The sequence below is a fragment of the Falco punctatus genome (assembly GCF_963210335.1).
Source record: "Falco punctatus genome assembly, chromosome: 1".
In the NCBI taxonomy this organism is placed as follows: Eukaryota; Metazoa; Chordata; class Aves; order Falconiformes; family Falconidae; genus Falco; species Falco punctatus.
The window spans coordinates 105,097,664-105,113,469 of record NC_137580.1 but is presented as its reverse complement, the minus strand read 5'-3'; the positions used below and the strand labels follow the sequence as shown (position 1 = coordinate 105,113,469).

Genomic DNA, 15,806 nt, shown 5'->3' with positions numbered 1-15,806 from the left:
TTAGAAACCACTTCTGTTCTTGTTGAGCTGTATCCTCCTACCTTCATCTGCTCTGGGTTCTATCCAACATTATTTACAATAATTGTATCCACCTTCGCTGTTGGATTTCTCAAAGAAATTGTGGCTAAGAAGGATGAAAGATGTCTACACACTCAGTGGCTTTTTCGACAAACAAATCAGGAAGTCAAGCATGGTTTACAATGAGAAAGAGCTACTTGAAGAGCTCTGGGGTGGGTTTTTTTGCCTCTTAACATTGCAGGACACCTAGGCGTCCTATCTTACACATAAGAAGCTTAAAATTGTACATTCAGTCGAGTAGATAGGTGAGTTGATTTAAAAAAACCCTGAATATCCAAGAGGTCCTACTGAAATCTGAGGATACATAATACGTTTCTTGACCTAAAGGCTGGAATAGGGTCAGGAGTAATCTACCCATAATTTGTCTTCAGGCAGTCCTTATCTTCCAAGGTCTGGCAGCTTACTGGTAAGAAGCAGGCAAACTGTCCAGGACAAAGCTGCAAGTGCGGAGTGATGACTGGATTTGTAAAGTTACTTCTCTCTGCACCTGTTAGCCTTGAATTTTTGTGTTTCCTTATACAAAAGAATTATAAATACTAAAAGTGAAATACAGAATGTCGTGCAGCTGATGCCTGCTTGCACATTAACTGTTTTCATGTCACACTGACAAATACCAAAATGCAAATGACCTTTCTTCACTAACTCACATTTATCTACACGAATTTCTGCACAGTGCACAACTACAATGGCTAAATGAGTGAAGAGGACTGGTCATATATAAACACATTAAACAACAGATGAAAATAGGGTCTAAACAGACTGTACATTTACCTGCCTCACTGAAGTATGCACTCAGTAGGCAGAAGAGTGATTTAATGAGCTTGATGAAAATTGGATTTTCTTCTGCCTGGTGTCTGTAAGAAAAAACTTAGGCTAGGAATTCACAGCAGAATCTTTCCTGAGAGACTGTTTTCTTCTGTGCTTTCTATGACTGATACATACATGTGATCTCTGAACTCTGAATGGCATCCTCAGGTCTGAAAGTGAACACTGAGAATTTCCTGGGTTATTATGCATTTTCCCTTCTAATACAGCAGGAGTTCAATGTCTGCCAGTGGTGAGGGAGCATTACTCACTCCCTATAAGGCAATTAAAAATACAAAAGAGTGGCTATTCCTTAATTCCATCTTCTAAGGAGCTTTCTCAGTTTTTGGCTTGCTGTAGAAAGCCATGGTAGCCCTATCTCTGCAATGACTACTATTACCTATATGCCATTTTTTTGCCGAAGTTAGGCTGATGGTTGACTGGGAGCCACAGTGATTAATGATAAGCATCTTCCAGTTTATATTCCCAATACTTTTCCTTTCCCAATGGACTTTTTCCTCCCTGTATTGCTTTGTACTTTTTCAATGAGGTGGTACATGATGTCCACCCATAATTACGCTGGGCAGTGTCACAGAAGTGCCTGACCCAAGTTCATTTTGAGGATAGATTGTATGCTTAGTTTCACCCCTTTGTGGGAAGCTGGCTTGAGTGCACACTACAGCTGCCTGAGTTTCAGTGGAAGAGATGAGCCAAGAGCAGTTCTCTCCTGTGTTCTTCAACAGGGAGCTTTCATGCTTGCAGAGGGTACAACCCCCAGCCTGTAGAGCAGTATCACCACATACACACTATGACCTGCAACTAACTAGCAAAGGAGGTACCATGGGCAGTTCGCTGGTTTTCCTTTCAGGAGAGATTTTGGCTTTTAGAAGCCTTTGTCTTGACTTCTGATTGAAAGGTGCAATGTGGGTCAAATTTGTTTCTTACACAAGTTCAACTCTCTGTGCATCCAGAGCGTTTCAGTTTTGTTTGTAGTCATGGTTTGATATCTGACTTTGTGCTTTAGGGAGTCTCTCTGTGTGGCCAGGATGTTGGGTTCATAGCCCAGTTCTCTTTCATATCTTTTTAAACCAAAAAGCTCAGGTTAAAGATATTTCCTTCACAGACAAGGGAGGAAGACTAGTATCTCACAGAGTGATTCAGCCCACCTGAGATGCAATTCTTACAATTTATTATTATTTTTCAAACCTTGTGTCCTCTAAGATGTTACTTTTAGGGTGCTGACTCATGATTTTGGGGTACTTGTATGGAGTATATTGGAATATGACAATATCTCTGAACGTGGCATTTGCATTTCCTGCTGTTTGAGTGACTGTACTGTCTGTTTTCAAACTACCATGGGATTTTGTGTTGCATTTCTGAGTACACCGAGGTTGGCTTGCATGCATACATAACTAATGTATGTGTTTTGAAGTGCCAGTAATGTAAAATGGGTTAGCTAGCTAACTGTGTCGAACAGCAGGTCGAGACATGTCACAACAGTATAATTCATCCAACAGAATGAGGATAGCTTTGGGGGGTCCTAAATTAAAAGAACTTGGATTAATCTCAGCTGAAAGTAAAGATTACCACAGATGGCAACAACAGGAGCAAAGATATTCAGACATAGCTTAGGGTCCTGTAAGGTTCTATCCACAATCACCAAAATATTTAGGAACCAAGTCACAAGTGCCTCGGTCTGAGGATTCAGTTTGCTTTATCATCCTTGTGAATGTGTCTGCTTGCTTTCAAAAGATTGATACGTGAGGTGCTCAGCTTGTCCCACAGATGCTCACTGTCTGGCCAGCCTGGGTCCCACCCTGACTCGCTGTGCTGGCAGGGTGCTCTATCACCCACTGTCATACTGAGCCTCCCCTGTCAGTCCAGCCCACACTCCTGCACATTCCATGTACAGCTCCTGGACTTCCAGCATTATGGACTAAATGGTCTTCAAAGGTGCCTTCCAAGCCAAACCATTTTATGATTCTATGAATCTACAAAGAAAAATTATATTGGGCCAGATCCTGTCCTCAGCTACATGGTGGTCAATCCCAGATAATCCCACTCATTCTAAGAGGTGACAATGGATTTATGCTATTGTTTGTGAGGACAGAATATGGCACCTTTCTTAGGTGCTGTGCTCCTTTTCATACTTTTAAGCCAAGTTTATGAATATGGGTTGTTTCTTCGGTACAAACAAGAGGGTTTGTTACTATGCCATGTGATGATTCTCTCATAATGATTTTTTAGGAAAGTGCCAAATGATTTAATTAGGAACTTGTGACATTTACAAATTGTTGCTAAATGCCTTTGTGGTTCCCAGCTTTTACAGCTACTGTGCTGGTGGAATATGGCCCTATTACCATGTCCTACATTCAACATCTGCAAAGCAATGCCAAGCTACTATACTCATAATTTTCACAGTGACTATTTCAGCTGGTCCTTTTCACCGCACTTAAATTCTGGAATTATCCCTCATTTAGCAGTCGTTTTGCTAGTGCTGTTATGAACAGTATAGCCTAAAATCTGTGCTGTACTCTGAGGTAGTATTCCTGCCTATCTTCTCTTGTGTGCGTTGTAACCTGCAATGGAACTTTAGTGCCTCCAAACCTCAGTATGATGTGATCCAACATACTCTGGGATTCATCTGCAATTAAACCACAAATACGTGGCATGAATTTAGCCACTGGGTCAATATTCAGATATTCTTTTCTGTAAAAAAAATTGACTTCTTTCTATGCTGGATTCTTGACAGAGGAGACAGAACCTTATATTTATCACATCCTGGTATAGCTAGATTTTAGGTGAATAATTCCAGTTGTTTATCCTGAAATTTTAGGAGGCTCCATGCCATACATATTCCTAACATTTTCAGAAACTGTGCATGTATGTGTGTACAAACAGACATTAGAAATGCATCAGATTAATTTAGAACAGTAGATTTTATCCTAACAGAAAAAGGCATAAATAGACCTCATCAAAAGCTAAATGAAAGACAGAAACATTCAGACAAAATTTCTGGCAGGGAGAACCATTTTTCAAGTGGTGGGCTTGTCCCTCTATTCTTCAAAAGTTTTAAGTGAATATAGCCTGTCTTTCTGTGAAGATACTTGGCCAAAATGTTAGCAAATGTCTAAACCTTACCTGCTTTCATAGAGCTCTCCAGCTTTGCTCCAGCCTCTCTCAGTTCCTGACTTCGGCTTTGTTAAACCCTAACTTCTCAGCAGGGTATCTTGCTGCCAGAAAAAACAGGCATTGTAGGTAGAAACTAATTACTTTCTCATCAAATCCTATCTTGCAGCAAAAAGCTTGTGGTCTGTCCCACTGCTTCCAGTGCCTTCAAATCATTCAAGGACAGATGACACCTCTTGTGTGTCCTGCAGTCCAAGGTGGCTGTGGAGGATATGCTAAACTGCAGATGTGACAAAGTGTGGAACAAGTCTATGAACCAGCCTGGCTCAAAGTCAATGGGGGCTGAATTTTGTCGCTGAGCTTGAATTGTCTTGGCCAGCAACTAGCAGCGTAAGATAACAACAACGATAAAAACATGTTCTAGCTCAGCCAGAAGACATGGGCTTGATACAGCAACTGATGTGTAAAATGCTATGGGCCTGTGTTAGACAGAAGTGACTAGAGATTTTTTTGTTTCATCTGTAAAACCAGTGGAAATTGCAGCAGTTTCATTGTAGTCCATCAGCTCAATTATTTTGGTTACTGTTGGGTCTTCTGTATTGGTTCTGCTGGATGGAGAACAAGGCAGAGCTGTTGCATAGGGATTCATAACATCACCGGAACATTCCATCTTCATTTATTATTATTGTTTGAGGTTTTCACAAATAAGGCTCATGTCTACTTTTTCCACTGGGGAGCTGGGCAGTATAAAGTAGCCAGAGAAGAAAAAATAGAAGAATTAATGCAAAAGGCTGGGGTTTTGCTGCCTTGCATTCTAGTCCTGCCTATGATGGACTTCCTATTGGGTCTGTAGTAAGATCCAGTTTTGTGCTTCTGCTCTCTGTCTATGGAACAAGGAAGGAATAACAGTGTGTTTCAACCTTGCGGGTATGCTGGGAAGACAGATTCAGCCTTGGTTTTGAAATACACATATACTGTGGTAATTAGAACAATACAAAAGCAAATCAAAACAGGAAGAAGAAAAGTACCTAACCCACAGAAGGATTTGGTTGATGTGCAGCAAATGAGATATGGGACCACAGACTACGTGATGAAGTTAAGAGAAATACTGAACAGCTGCTTTGCTACACAATTCTACAAAATGAAATGACATCCTGCAGGAAAAATAGTACAGGCTCATTTACTACCCAAGAGGGCAGAGCTAAGGTTACAGGGACTATAACAGTGTTGTTATTTCCCTACTCCCAGGAGCTGCATTTTCCAACTTGATGGCTTTCCTAATGTAATTGCATTTTATGTGATGATTTTTTAGAGCCTGATCCTTGCTAGAGTAAATCAGGAGGAACCCTGGCAAAGCCAATGAAGTGATCTCAGTGCAAAATGGTGGGAGCCACTGCAGAATCTGGCATGCTCAGTCCGTAACCTTCTTCAAATTCTGCGACAAATGCCCCATGCTGGAATAGTAAGTAGGTATCAGATGAAAACAGAAAACAATGACAACAGTGCATTTTTCAGTAGCCACATCATATTATGTCATTGATGTCAGGTTGAGTTATATTAGTCTGCTTTTCATTATGTTGTGTTATGCATTTTGACATTATGCAACACACTGTAAGTAACATAAAGTGACCTCCAAGTATAAAAGAGAGCAGATTAGATAGTGAATGTGAATTCTCAGGGAGGGAGGGGTAAGTCAGAGAAGGAGAGAAGGAGGTTTGGATTCGGTGTCCTGAACAACAAATGCACAGAACTTAATTAACAGTTACAGCAGCGCTGGCTGTTTCCAAGTAGGTGTATCTGTCTGTGCTCAGCAGAAAGAGAAGATTCTCAGTGGCATTTGCACTGTTTAATTTATTTAGAATTCTGCAGAGGTATCTGTAATAGGTCTTTCTTTTCTATACCTGAACTGTAGGAGCTCCATATACAGTGAATATATTTGGGAGACTTGCCTTGTTGCCAGGCTCCAAAATACGGTAGTCACCAAGCTTAGCGAATGGGCTTTCTGAGCAGCACTGTGTAACCTGTCCTCTGTGTAAAGAATTCAATCAGCTGCTAAGAAAACTACTGTAGGGAGAAAGGAAAAGGGAATCATCATGGCTCTGGAGAGAAGGGGAGCTCCTAATCAATTTAAGGTCATTAAGGAAAAGTGGGTGGTTCAAGGGAAGTTGCTGATTTCTCTGTAGGACTTGAAATCCACCTCAGCGTGGTAGTTCTTGCTAGTGGCTTTGCTGGAATAAGCTGCTGTTCTCACTTTAGTGCCTACTTGAGAGGCGCTTGGTGTCTGCTCCTGATCCATGGTTTGCACACCTGCCAGGACCTGCAAGACAGTTCTTCAGTCTGCTGCTTTGCTTTTAATTTCTATTTATATTTGGATAAATTACTGAGTATATCTGTTCCCCACCTGTAGAATAAATGAACATCTGTGACTTAGAGGATGTTAGGAGCACATAGCAATGAAAGAACAGATGACATGGCCAGAGAACAGTAGTAGTTGTCAATTCCACAAGGTACATTTTACCAGAGTGGAGAGTGCCAGGATGGGGCTCATATGAATCCTATTTTTAGATAAGGACTGGCCTTGTCTTTACCCTCAGCACCAAATTAGATATCAGACAGAGAGATCAAGCCTGGTCAGTACATAGAAAGTGGAGTCCTTTCGTGTGAAGGCTGGGATACATCTCTTCTAAAGGTTTGGGGATTGTCCCTAACTATTGGCAGGATATGGAAGGTTTCATTTCCCAAATATGATTCACTGTCACGTGGCTTCTTTGGAAGGCATGCCACTGAAAGACGTGAAGGAAAACTATCTGTGTGCAGAAGAAGTATAATGTTGTGGTATGAAGTTGGTCTCAAAATTCAGTCTGCAATAGCTGGAATACTTACAGAGGTACTTGTTATATATTTCCTATGTAACATATTCAGCATTAGTGGCTTTTTTTGTCCCCGCTGAACTAGGAGAGGAGGCCACATTCCATTTGGCATCCCATCTCACTATAAGAATTGTCACTGAGTCCATCACTTTTTAGGTAGTGAATGCTGTATGGGTCAAACATTTTCATGATCAGGAAGCTGCAAAGCCATCTGAATACATTTGATGTGGTGTTCCTGAGTAATAATAGATGTGGAATCTCACTTTAAAAGGTGTTTTAAGATTAAAATTTAATATTGCTAACAGGAATAGAGTGTAGCATTTTGTGTGAAAAAGGCACACAGGTGAGCAGTTAGAACAACACCTGATACCAGAATCTGATGTGTATCACATACACTTCCTTTATAATTTCTCCATCTATAAATGTAGTATAAGTTAATAACTACTTAATTTCCAGGCATGCAGCATTCCTTTAAGATGTGTATGGGATGCTGTCCTTGTTAGTCAGGCTATTAAATATTAGAGAATTAGCAGTAACTACTTCTGAAGAGTGTGCAATAAACCAGCTCTGCTCTCTATCCTGCAAAGAGATCTGTGCAATCAGACCCCTGTGACACTGGTATCCACAGTGCCCTGCATGACTGCAGAGATCTACCTTTAAGTATCATTTTTTAGCAGCAGACAGGCCAGAATTAAGCATGAAACATTCTGGTAAGAATTGTTAAGTTCATAAACAACATAAACATTGATAAGCTCGTAAAGAAAGCTGTTACCCTTGGTAGGGTATCAAACCTTGCTTATGGCCAGACAGACACAGAGACTCAACACTGGAAAACCTCACTGAGATTTGCAGCCAGTCTGGATCTCAGGAGACTTCCTATTATTATTTTCTTTGCTAATAAATCATTATGTTGTCTCCTTCACAGCACAGAGTTCAAATAAACCTGTCCCTGTGACAATCTGATTCTCTGAAGGAGTGTCCTGTTCTGTTGAGTCATGTGAGAGGAAAACACAAAGGAGTAGAAAGACAGATCAAAAAGGGGTAGCAGAAAGGGCCCTAGAGGCAGACTTAAGTTTGGTATTTAATATTTCAGGTAAAATATTCACTTAGCATCAATTATCTTGTTGGGTTCTTTTTTTTTTTTTTTTTCCTCCAAATGAAATTGCTTTCTGAATCAGCCAGCTCTCTAATTACCAGATTGAATGATTGAAATTTTTAGGGCAATTAAATTCAAGCCTTTCTTTTTCAGTCCTTACGTTATTCCCCCCTTCTCTCCCTCCCCTCTCCAGTCTGGAGCCTTTCTATAATTTGGAGGCAGTTGCAGAAGCAAGCAGACCTTTAAAGCCAAGATGTATGTCTCCCTTAATTCCTCTGTGGATTTGTTTTATAGACTAAGCAGAGAGGGTTCTGGTCTCTCAGGACATGTGCATTGCAAACACACAGTATTGTGTGGGTTTTATCCTAACATGTCATGTCATTTAAAAAGAGCTTGGAAGAATTCATTTAATACAGGAATTGTGTGAAAAGACAAAGATCAATGTAGAAAATACATGCACTATTGGAAAATGCCTGCAGATCAAGCTAGAAAACTAAGGAGTAAATTGATGATAATAATGATGATTGATGACATACTAGATAAGAAAAACCAAAACTCCCAAAGAAACAGTACAAAGCAACTGTTAACATTGCTGTAAGGACAAACTCATGAAATGGCTGGATGAAAAGATAAGTATCCTTCCAAAAAAGGACGCAAAATTCACAGCATGGAATCCTGGGCCCAGTGAATTCAGTGACAAAGCTGCTGCTCATTTGACTGTCTTCTTAGGAGTAGAGCACTGATCCTGCAAAACAAGTAAGCACATTCTTAAATGTATGTTTGTGAGCTATTATGTTGATTTCAGTGGGACTATTCCTTCCTTAAAGTTAGCTTTGCTGAATCAGGATCTAACCCAGTGAACACGGTAAGTCTTTATCACAATGAGCCTTTGAAATTCTGTAAGATTTTCCTAAAAAAGTTTGAGTTTTTCAGATTACAAACTCAATCCAGTGTACAGCCCTGGGTCTGCTATCCAGCAGGCGGTGGCAGGCAAATGGAGCGAGGGATTTATTTTTATGCTGCGTTACACTAGGTATTGGTATAATGTCACTGAAGTCAGAATGATGAACACTAGGCTAACTTCCAACTTGTATCCACGACAATTTTGCTAAAGCCAGATGAATTGTATTACGCTTATTTATTACTTAATTATCCCTGTAGGTGTTCGAGGTACTTCACAACAGCTAAAACAGTCCTTGCCCTGAAGAGCATGCAGTCAAATCTAAGATTAGAGATGACAGCACTGCAAGGGGCAGGACCTAGAGAAGGAACAAGGTCCTTGTTCAGCTAGGTACTCAAATATATGTCTGTCTCAAAGTTCAGTTGATTCGTTGAGCACTTTCGTGACTCAGGGTTCGTGTGACTGATGTAGGCAAGTATTTCAGACGCTAGCATATGTTCCCGAAAAACCTGTTGTTGCTGCTGTTTTTAATGTACTGGTGTTCCTGTATAGATGCTTTCACAGACATAGATTAGACCCTTGGGAAATATGATTTCATGTCCGTGGAGTTATGCCATTTTGTTCTGGTTAACATTTTGGCCCGTTGTGATAATGCCAAACATGATTTATGAATCGAATGGAATGTGTATGCATTAATGTCCATGAGCATTCCCTGGGAGACACAGCCCTCGTGGTTCCTATGCTGCCTTCTGTTCCCTCCTGCTCTCAGCACCATATTCATTACTACACATCTCTTTTTTTCCTACACATCTCTTTTTTTTCCCCTATTTTCTCAAACAGTAGCTTGAGATCTGGCCCCTGGACTTCAGGCATGTGTGATAGATTCAGGGAAAACAGACCTGGTCAGAGTCATTTGCCATCTGCAGAGCAGCGCTTTTCCAGCATACCTCCCAGTTACAGATGCACCTATGCAGAACCTCAGTCATTTTTCTGGAGCTCTGAATGCATGCACCAGACTCTAGAGCTACTAGACATCTCAGTGGAGCAGATTTATTGCTGGTTTCCTCTGTATTTTCTCAAGGATTGTGTTTCTCTTTCTGCTTTTTCAGGATGCCATGTCCACTTAAAATCTTTTCAGTGCGTACCCTGTATTCATTATTTAGAAGCGCATGGGAAAGCCCCTTCAGCTCTACCTTATTGTGAGCGCTGTACAATTGTGTCCCAACTGCCTACTCTACTTATCTACTGCATTATTTCTGTGAAAGCGAAAGCCGTGCATGGAACAGATGCTTGGAATGGTATTGGGATCCAATTACTGCACTTTTCCAACCTTACATCTATTGTCTAAACTTGGAGCAGGCATATTTTTATTCCTTGGTGACACTATATAAAGAGACAGTTGGCATTGTGTTTGTTGGCTGACTGGTTGGCAGAGAAGGGGTTGAAGGAGCAGCAGCAGTATGGTAGGTTTTATTCTTTCCCGTGTCTGTCTGTTTATCTCTGTATTTCTTCCTGACTCTAACAATTCAAACAGAGCAGTAATGATTACACTGGACCCCATGAAATCTCATACTTAGTATCACATCCAGAACCAAGATATATCCCATAGAGTGAGCTGTGAACTTCCAAGGACTTTTCTGCATGTGTTTAACAAATGAATAAAGCAGGGAACATAGATGCAGTTGCTGAAGGGAAGAGCTCGTGAATCTTTTTCCAAGACCAATACACTAGGGCAGCAATGACTGGCACGGCTGGTGTTAATTAGTGCTAAGGTCTGCTATGGTGGGATGGGGAGTGAGGGAAAGGGGTATCTGTATAATTGTAACTGTATTGCTCTTGAGACTTCCGGGAGAAGTAGGAAGTACTGCAGAAATTTCTGTATCTTGTGTTTGCCCTGCTCACCGTTAGCTTTTAGCTCTGGGACTCCAGCAGCCACCTCTGCACCAAAGGTGCACTTGATGTGATTCCATGGAGCACAGAAGAACTCCTGCCTAAGAAGCAGTGGGCAAATTAGGCTCTATCTTTGTCTTCTGCAAATTCAGAGGAATGACTACAACAATAATAATAATAATAATAAAATCTGGTGATTTTCTCTTTCCTTATTTTTCTCCTTTTTGCAGGTCCTTTTCAGGCTGCCCAATGGCTCCCTGGGGCTACAGAATATTTGATTCTGGAGAACACCGGAGAGGCACTTGTATATGAAAAGCTTTCTCAAAGCTTAGTTCAAACCTGATCCCATTTAAGCATGTGATGAATATGATCCAAGTGCTGTTCTGAGCAGGATAAAACCACATTCAAAGTAATTTCTAAAATTCATGCACAAAACTAGGTTCCAGTTTCAGTCAGTGCAAGGCCAGTGTCAGTGGTTTCACACTGAGCACGCAAGCCACTAATCGTGTTCTTCACCACTGTTTTAGAAGTGAGCAGTGCCTTGTGCTGCTTCTGCCTCTTCAATTGTGGACTTAGAGGTTTCCCTTTAATCTTTGCTAAAGTCTAAGCCAGCCCTTTTGTGGGATGGGGGATGAGTGCTGGGTCTTCGGTTCTCTTTTTCCCCTCTTAAAAATTTTTATTTAACAGTTTTCTTCCCTCCTATTTAGTTCAATGACACACCACACTGCTTGATGTTTGAAGATATTTCAGGACATTCTGTGATGAAATTGCTTAAGTTAAGAGACATGAAAATAGAGTGACAGACTAGTCTGTCTCCTCACTCCCAGTTCAACTGATGATTGTCTGTGGTGGTTCTTTTCGTTGTGCCTTTTGTTTTAGGAAAATAGCTTCTGAGATACCTTACTATACAGGGACACATGAAACAGATTTAAAATGGAAAGAAAAAAATAGCCTTAATGAAAGAAAGCTGAAGAATATCTTTACATAAGGAAGTGATCATTTTTTATTAATCAGAGGGAAATGTATATGTAATTATGCTAGATGAACTCTGTAGGGAGGTTTTTTTCTCTCTTTATGATGTCTTAAGGGATTTATAAATATTACAGAGGTTTTATAGCATCATAATATTTCAGATGTGCAGTAAAGCTACTTTCAAAGGATTAGTGCAGACAAAGCAGCATAGTAAAAAATAATTACAAGTCAGCCAGTGCTACTAGGCTCTGACATACAGGGCTGATGAGAGTGAGAGAGGCAGGGTTCAGGGAGATAATTTTTCTAACAAGAGCAGACCACACAAGTGCTGTGGAATGGAGTTCTGAGAGCTGTCTACGGCTCTCCGTTAATTCCAGGGAATTTCAGTGAAGTTGGGTCTGTGATGTGTCCCCGCATGCTCTGTGCTGGTGGAGAGAAGGAAGGGAAGAGAGGCGGAAGGAAGGAGGGAGAAGCCTTTTTCTCATTCCCAAAACATTCCTGTTTATTCAGTTTGAGTGACACCTTGTAGCAAATGCTGTATGCTGAAGGGAACTGCGTACCCCAAAATAGATTGCATTCTGATCGACTGTGTTTTGCAGCCTGCTTAACTTTCTGGAATGTACCACCTGTACTGAAACAAGTACTGACCTCGGTGGAGCAACGCCGATTTCACTAGCTGACAGTGCAGCCAGTTGTTTAACTGTTGAAATGTGTGTGTGTGCATCTGCACATGCATGTGTGCATGCACATGTGTCTGTCTGTAAGCCTGGAGGACTGCGTGTGTACAGAGGGACTGTTCATTTGTTTATGTGAAGGAGGAGGACATGTATGTATATGCCAGAGAAGAAAATTTGCTGGGTGGGGAAAGCAGCTGGCGGATTTGGGGTTGTAGAGAGAGGCTGAGCAGTCTGCGGTTGGAGAGGGTATCTGCTGTTCCCAGATAATTTTGGGGAGATAATGCGTTCTCTCTGTGTATCTGTGAGAGAGAAAAAAAGACGACTGTGATTGGGAAGGGATTTTATGTGGGGCAAAGGAGAATGCTTCAGTGTACAGGAGTGTGAAGCAGGGAGGATGCAGTCCAACAGATACTTGTACCTAGCAGGGATCAAAGGGGGGTGTGTGTCTGTGCAGGTGTGTGGGAGGCTGGGGCTCCGTATAAAATGGAGCGAGGATGAGAAGGGAGGGATCTGTTTGTGAGTGCAGAGTAGGTAATAAAAAGATCTTCTGTTTCTCAGTTCTGATAACATGGGTTTTTATTTGAATGATCTGAGGCTGTTGCCTGTTTGAAATGCAAATTGTGCCCTTAGAGCAGTTTATGTTGCTTACTCCTCTAGACTTCCCTCAAAGGCATGCACTTGGGTTGGCCTTATGCAGCTCACCTGCCATGAAAAGGACCTAAACCACACTAAAAAAAGGGTGGCTTGAGCATCGCTGAGCTCTTTGGTGCAGATGCAGCATAAATTATCTCAGCAGAGCAAACTTGTGAGACAATCATCAACAAAAATCCTGTCCAGTGTGGCAAGAATCCCTTGGATGGGTCTCAGATGTAACTTTTGATTCAGAAGCTGGATTCAATGATAACAAAAATTCAAAAGACGGGAAATGTCAGCACTGAGATCCCAGAGTGGATGAAAAACAAGGAGAGAGTGTGATGGATGAAAAAGTAATAGTAACTCAGAGTTAACATTGTACTGTGGATCACAGTAGGGGACAGAATTTGAGTAAGATGATGGATGATTCTGTCTTTTCTGTAGTCATGGACGTAGTTGCAGAGGAAGGAAATACAAAATGTGAAATGGTGCAATTTAAAGCTGGTAGTATCTTATGTCTAGTTTGCCCTGGGCTGAATGAACACATAAGGGTACAAGACAACAGAATCAGGCTCTTAATAATGTACGGTGCTGTTTATCTCCGAAGGACTCCCTCCCAGGAGACCTGCTTATCCATTGGTGTCTTCTCCGGTGAAAAAATTAAAAGAAGACACAACAAAATGCTGACTGGGGAAGTGTTCCTGCTTGTGTTTTAACTTTGGCTGTCAAGAATATCAAACTGTGTCATCTTTAGTTATTTAGAGTGTTTTCTGAGTGTTTTAGGGCATGGTGGATCGAACAGGGAACTGACCTCTGCAAACCAAAATTGTGGCTTCTGGCAGAGTGCTGCCCATTTTACCTGACAGCCAGTGGAGATGTTCAGGCTCTGCAGAAAATGTGAAGTAGGGGTTGGTTACTTCGTACTTACTGAAGGGTAGAAGTGTGCACCTGAGAGTCAGTGCAGAGTAGCGCCAGTTGTGGAGCTGTACCTTTGTTTATCTGGCAGCAATTTGTCTGTTTTACCTTACTTTGTGGGGTTGTCTGCCAAATTCATTGAGAGGCTGAGATGACAAAGTTCTGCAATAATCCAGTGTCACTCCTTTGTATCTTTGGTGTTATGAACCTGCTCTAGCACCAGCCTTTTATGAGTTTATCAAGGTAAACAATGCCTCATGTTCTGAAGTAAGAACCAAGTGTTTTCAGCTCCTTCCTCCTTTGCATATAGAGATATAAACTGATTCCCTGCCCTCTTTTCGTTTAGGTCACCCTGAAATCAGACATTTCTTCAGTCCGATTCACTTGACATATAAGCAACATATAAGGAATCCCTATTCTTTCATCCAGAGAGGCAAAGGCAGTGCACACTCATTGTTTCTGCCAGTCTGTGTCACTGCACCATCCTTTTCCTCTCCGGCCCCCTGACACTGCCAGGCAGAAATATAAAGACCCTCAATGAGGGAAGCTCAGCTCAAAGCAAATGCCTGGTTCAGCACAGTTTTCTTGGGACCAGATTTTGGTATGGCTCCATTTTTTTCATTTAAAGGTTCTAAAGCAAACCGATCCCAAACCAACCAAACAGAAAAGCAAAAACAAAAATAAAAACAAAACCAAAAAAAGACCCTTTAAAATCCAGACTAATTGAGAGAGTGCTAAGACTAGTAACACAAATAAGTGATATGCAACAAGCCTGTGGTTTCTTTTCTAAAGTGAAGTGTTGTTTTCTTCACAATGGGATGATTAATACACTCAGGCAGGAATATTAATAGGCTTTTTCAGTTGTTGCAACATTCTTCCCACTGCTGTGCTATTGAGGCCTCGGAATCCCAGCCCAGGGGACCCTCAGCTCTTCAGTTTCTCATCTGGCACGTTTTGTATGTCAGTCTCAAAGCACATGTTGCAAAGATAGAGCAGCTATCTTTGCAAAGTGCAGCTCGGCACACTTTACATTTTACAAATGGGGAAATCAAGGCAGACAGAAGTGGTGTGTCAGTCACCCACTGTAGGTCACCTACTAAATCCTTGACAGTTTAGAAACCACACGTTTTTTGATTGCTCTTTTTACTGTGCTGTTTTTTCCAGAGAGATACTCCAGAGTCAGAATCCTGATTCTATTAATTAAAAAATTCTTGAGCGTTTGGAGTTGTCAGACAGCAGCACAGACCTATTTCTACTGTAGAGCTGCCATTTCATTTGAATGACCCACCAGGAGCTCAGTGACGATGGTTCCTGCTCCATCTACTTATCTCTCAGCCTCCCCCTTCACAGCACCTGCCTACCCACCAGACATGCAAAATCAAGGTGCAGTTTCTTTCTGTGATTATTAATTTCCTAGCCTTTCAGAGCAGAAAAATTATGTTTCAAATACAGTATATACAAAACCCCAAGATACTCTCTAAGTTTGATACCAAAAGACTTGGCTTGAAACTGGCGATGGAAAGCCATTCCTATCCAACAGCTGTTCATTGGCCCCTGTGAAATGTATTGGTGGTCTTAGCCTCATTCCACAAGTGAGCAGATCATAAATAGGATCCACACCCAGAGCTTCAGCAGAAAAACTAAAAATAGATTGAGCGGCACGGGCACTGATCTCCTTTATCATCCCTGGGGATGACTAACCAGAGAGTAACATTGAATAAATACCATGCTATGATGAATTTCTCCTAGTACAGTGATTGTTCTCTGGATAACTAGTCTTCAGTCTTTTTTGCCTTGAATAGGACTTCACTGATGTAAAGAAACTTTTGGGGTTTTTTTGT

General features: G+C 41.3%; 1 protein-coding gene across 2 annotated transcripts in view; it reads left to right on the top strand.

Annotated features, from left to right (window-relative positions):
- Positions 1-15,806, top strand: part of MYL10 (myosin light chain 10) — a 53,395-nt gene that overhangs the window by 21,034 nt on the left and 16,555 nt on the right. The window lies entirely within an intron of this gene.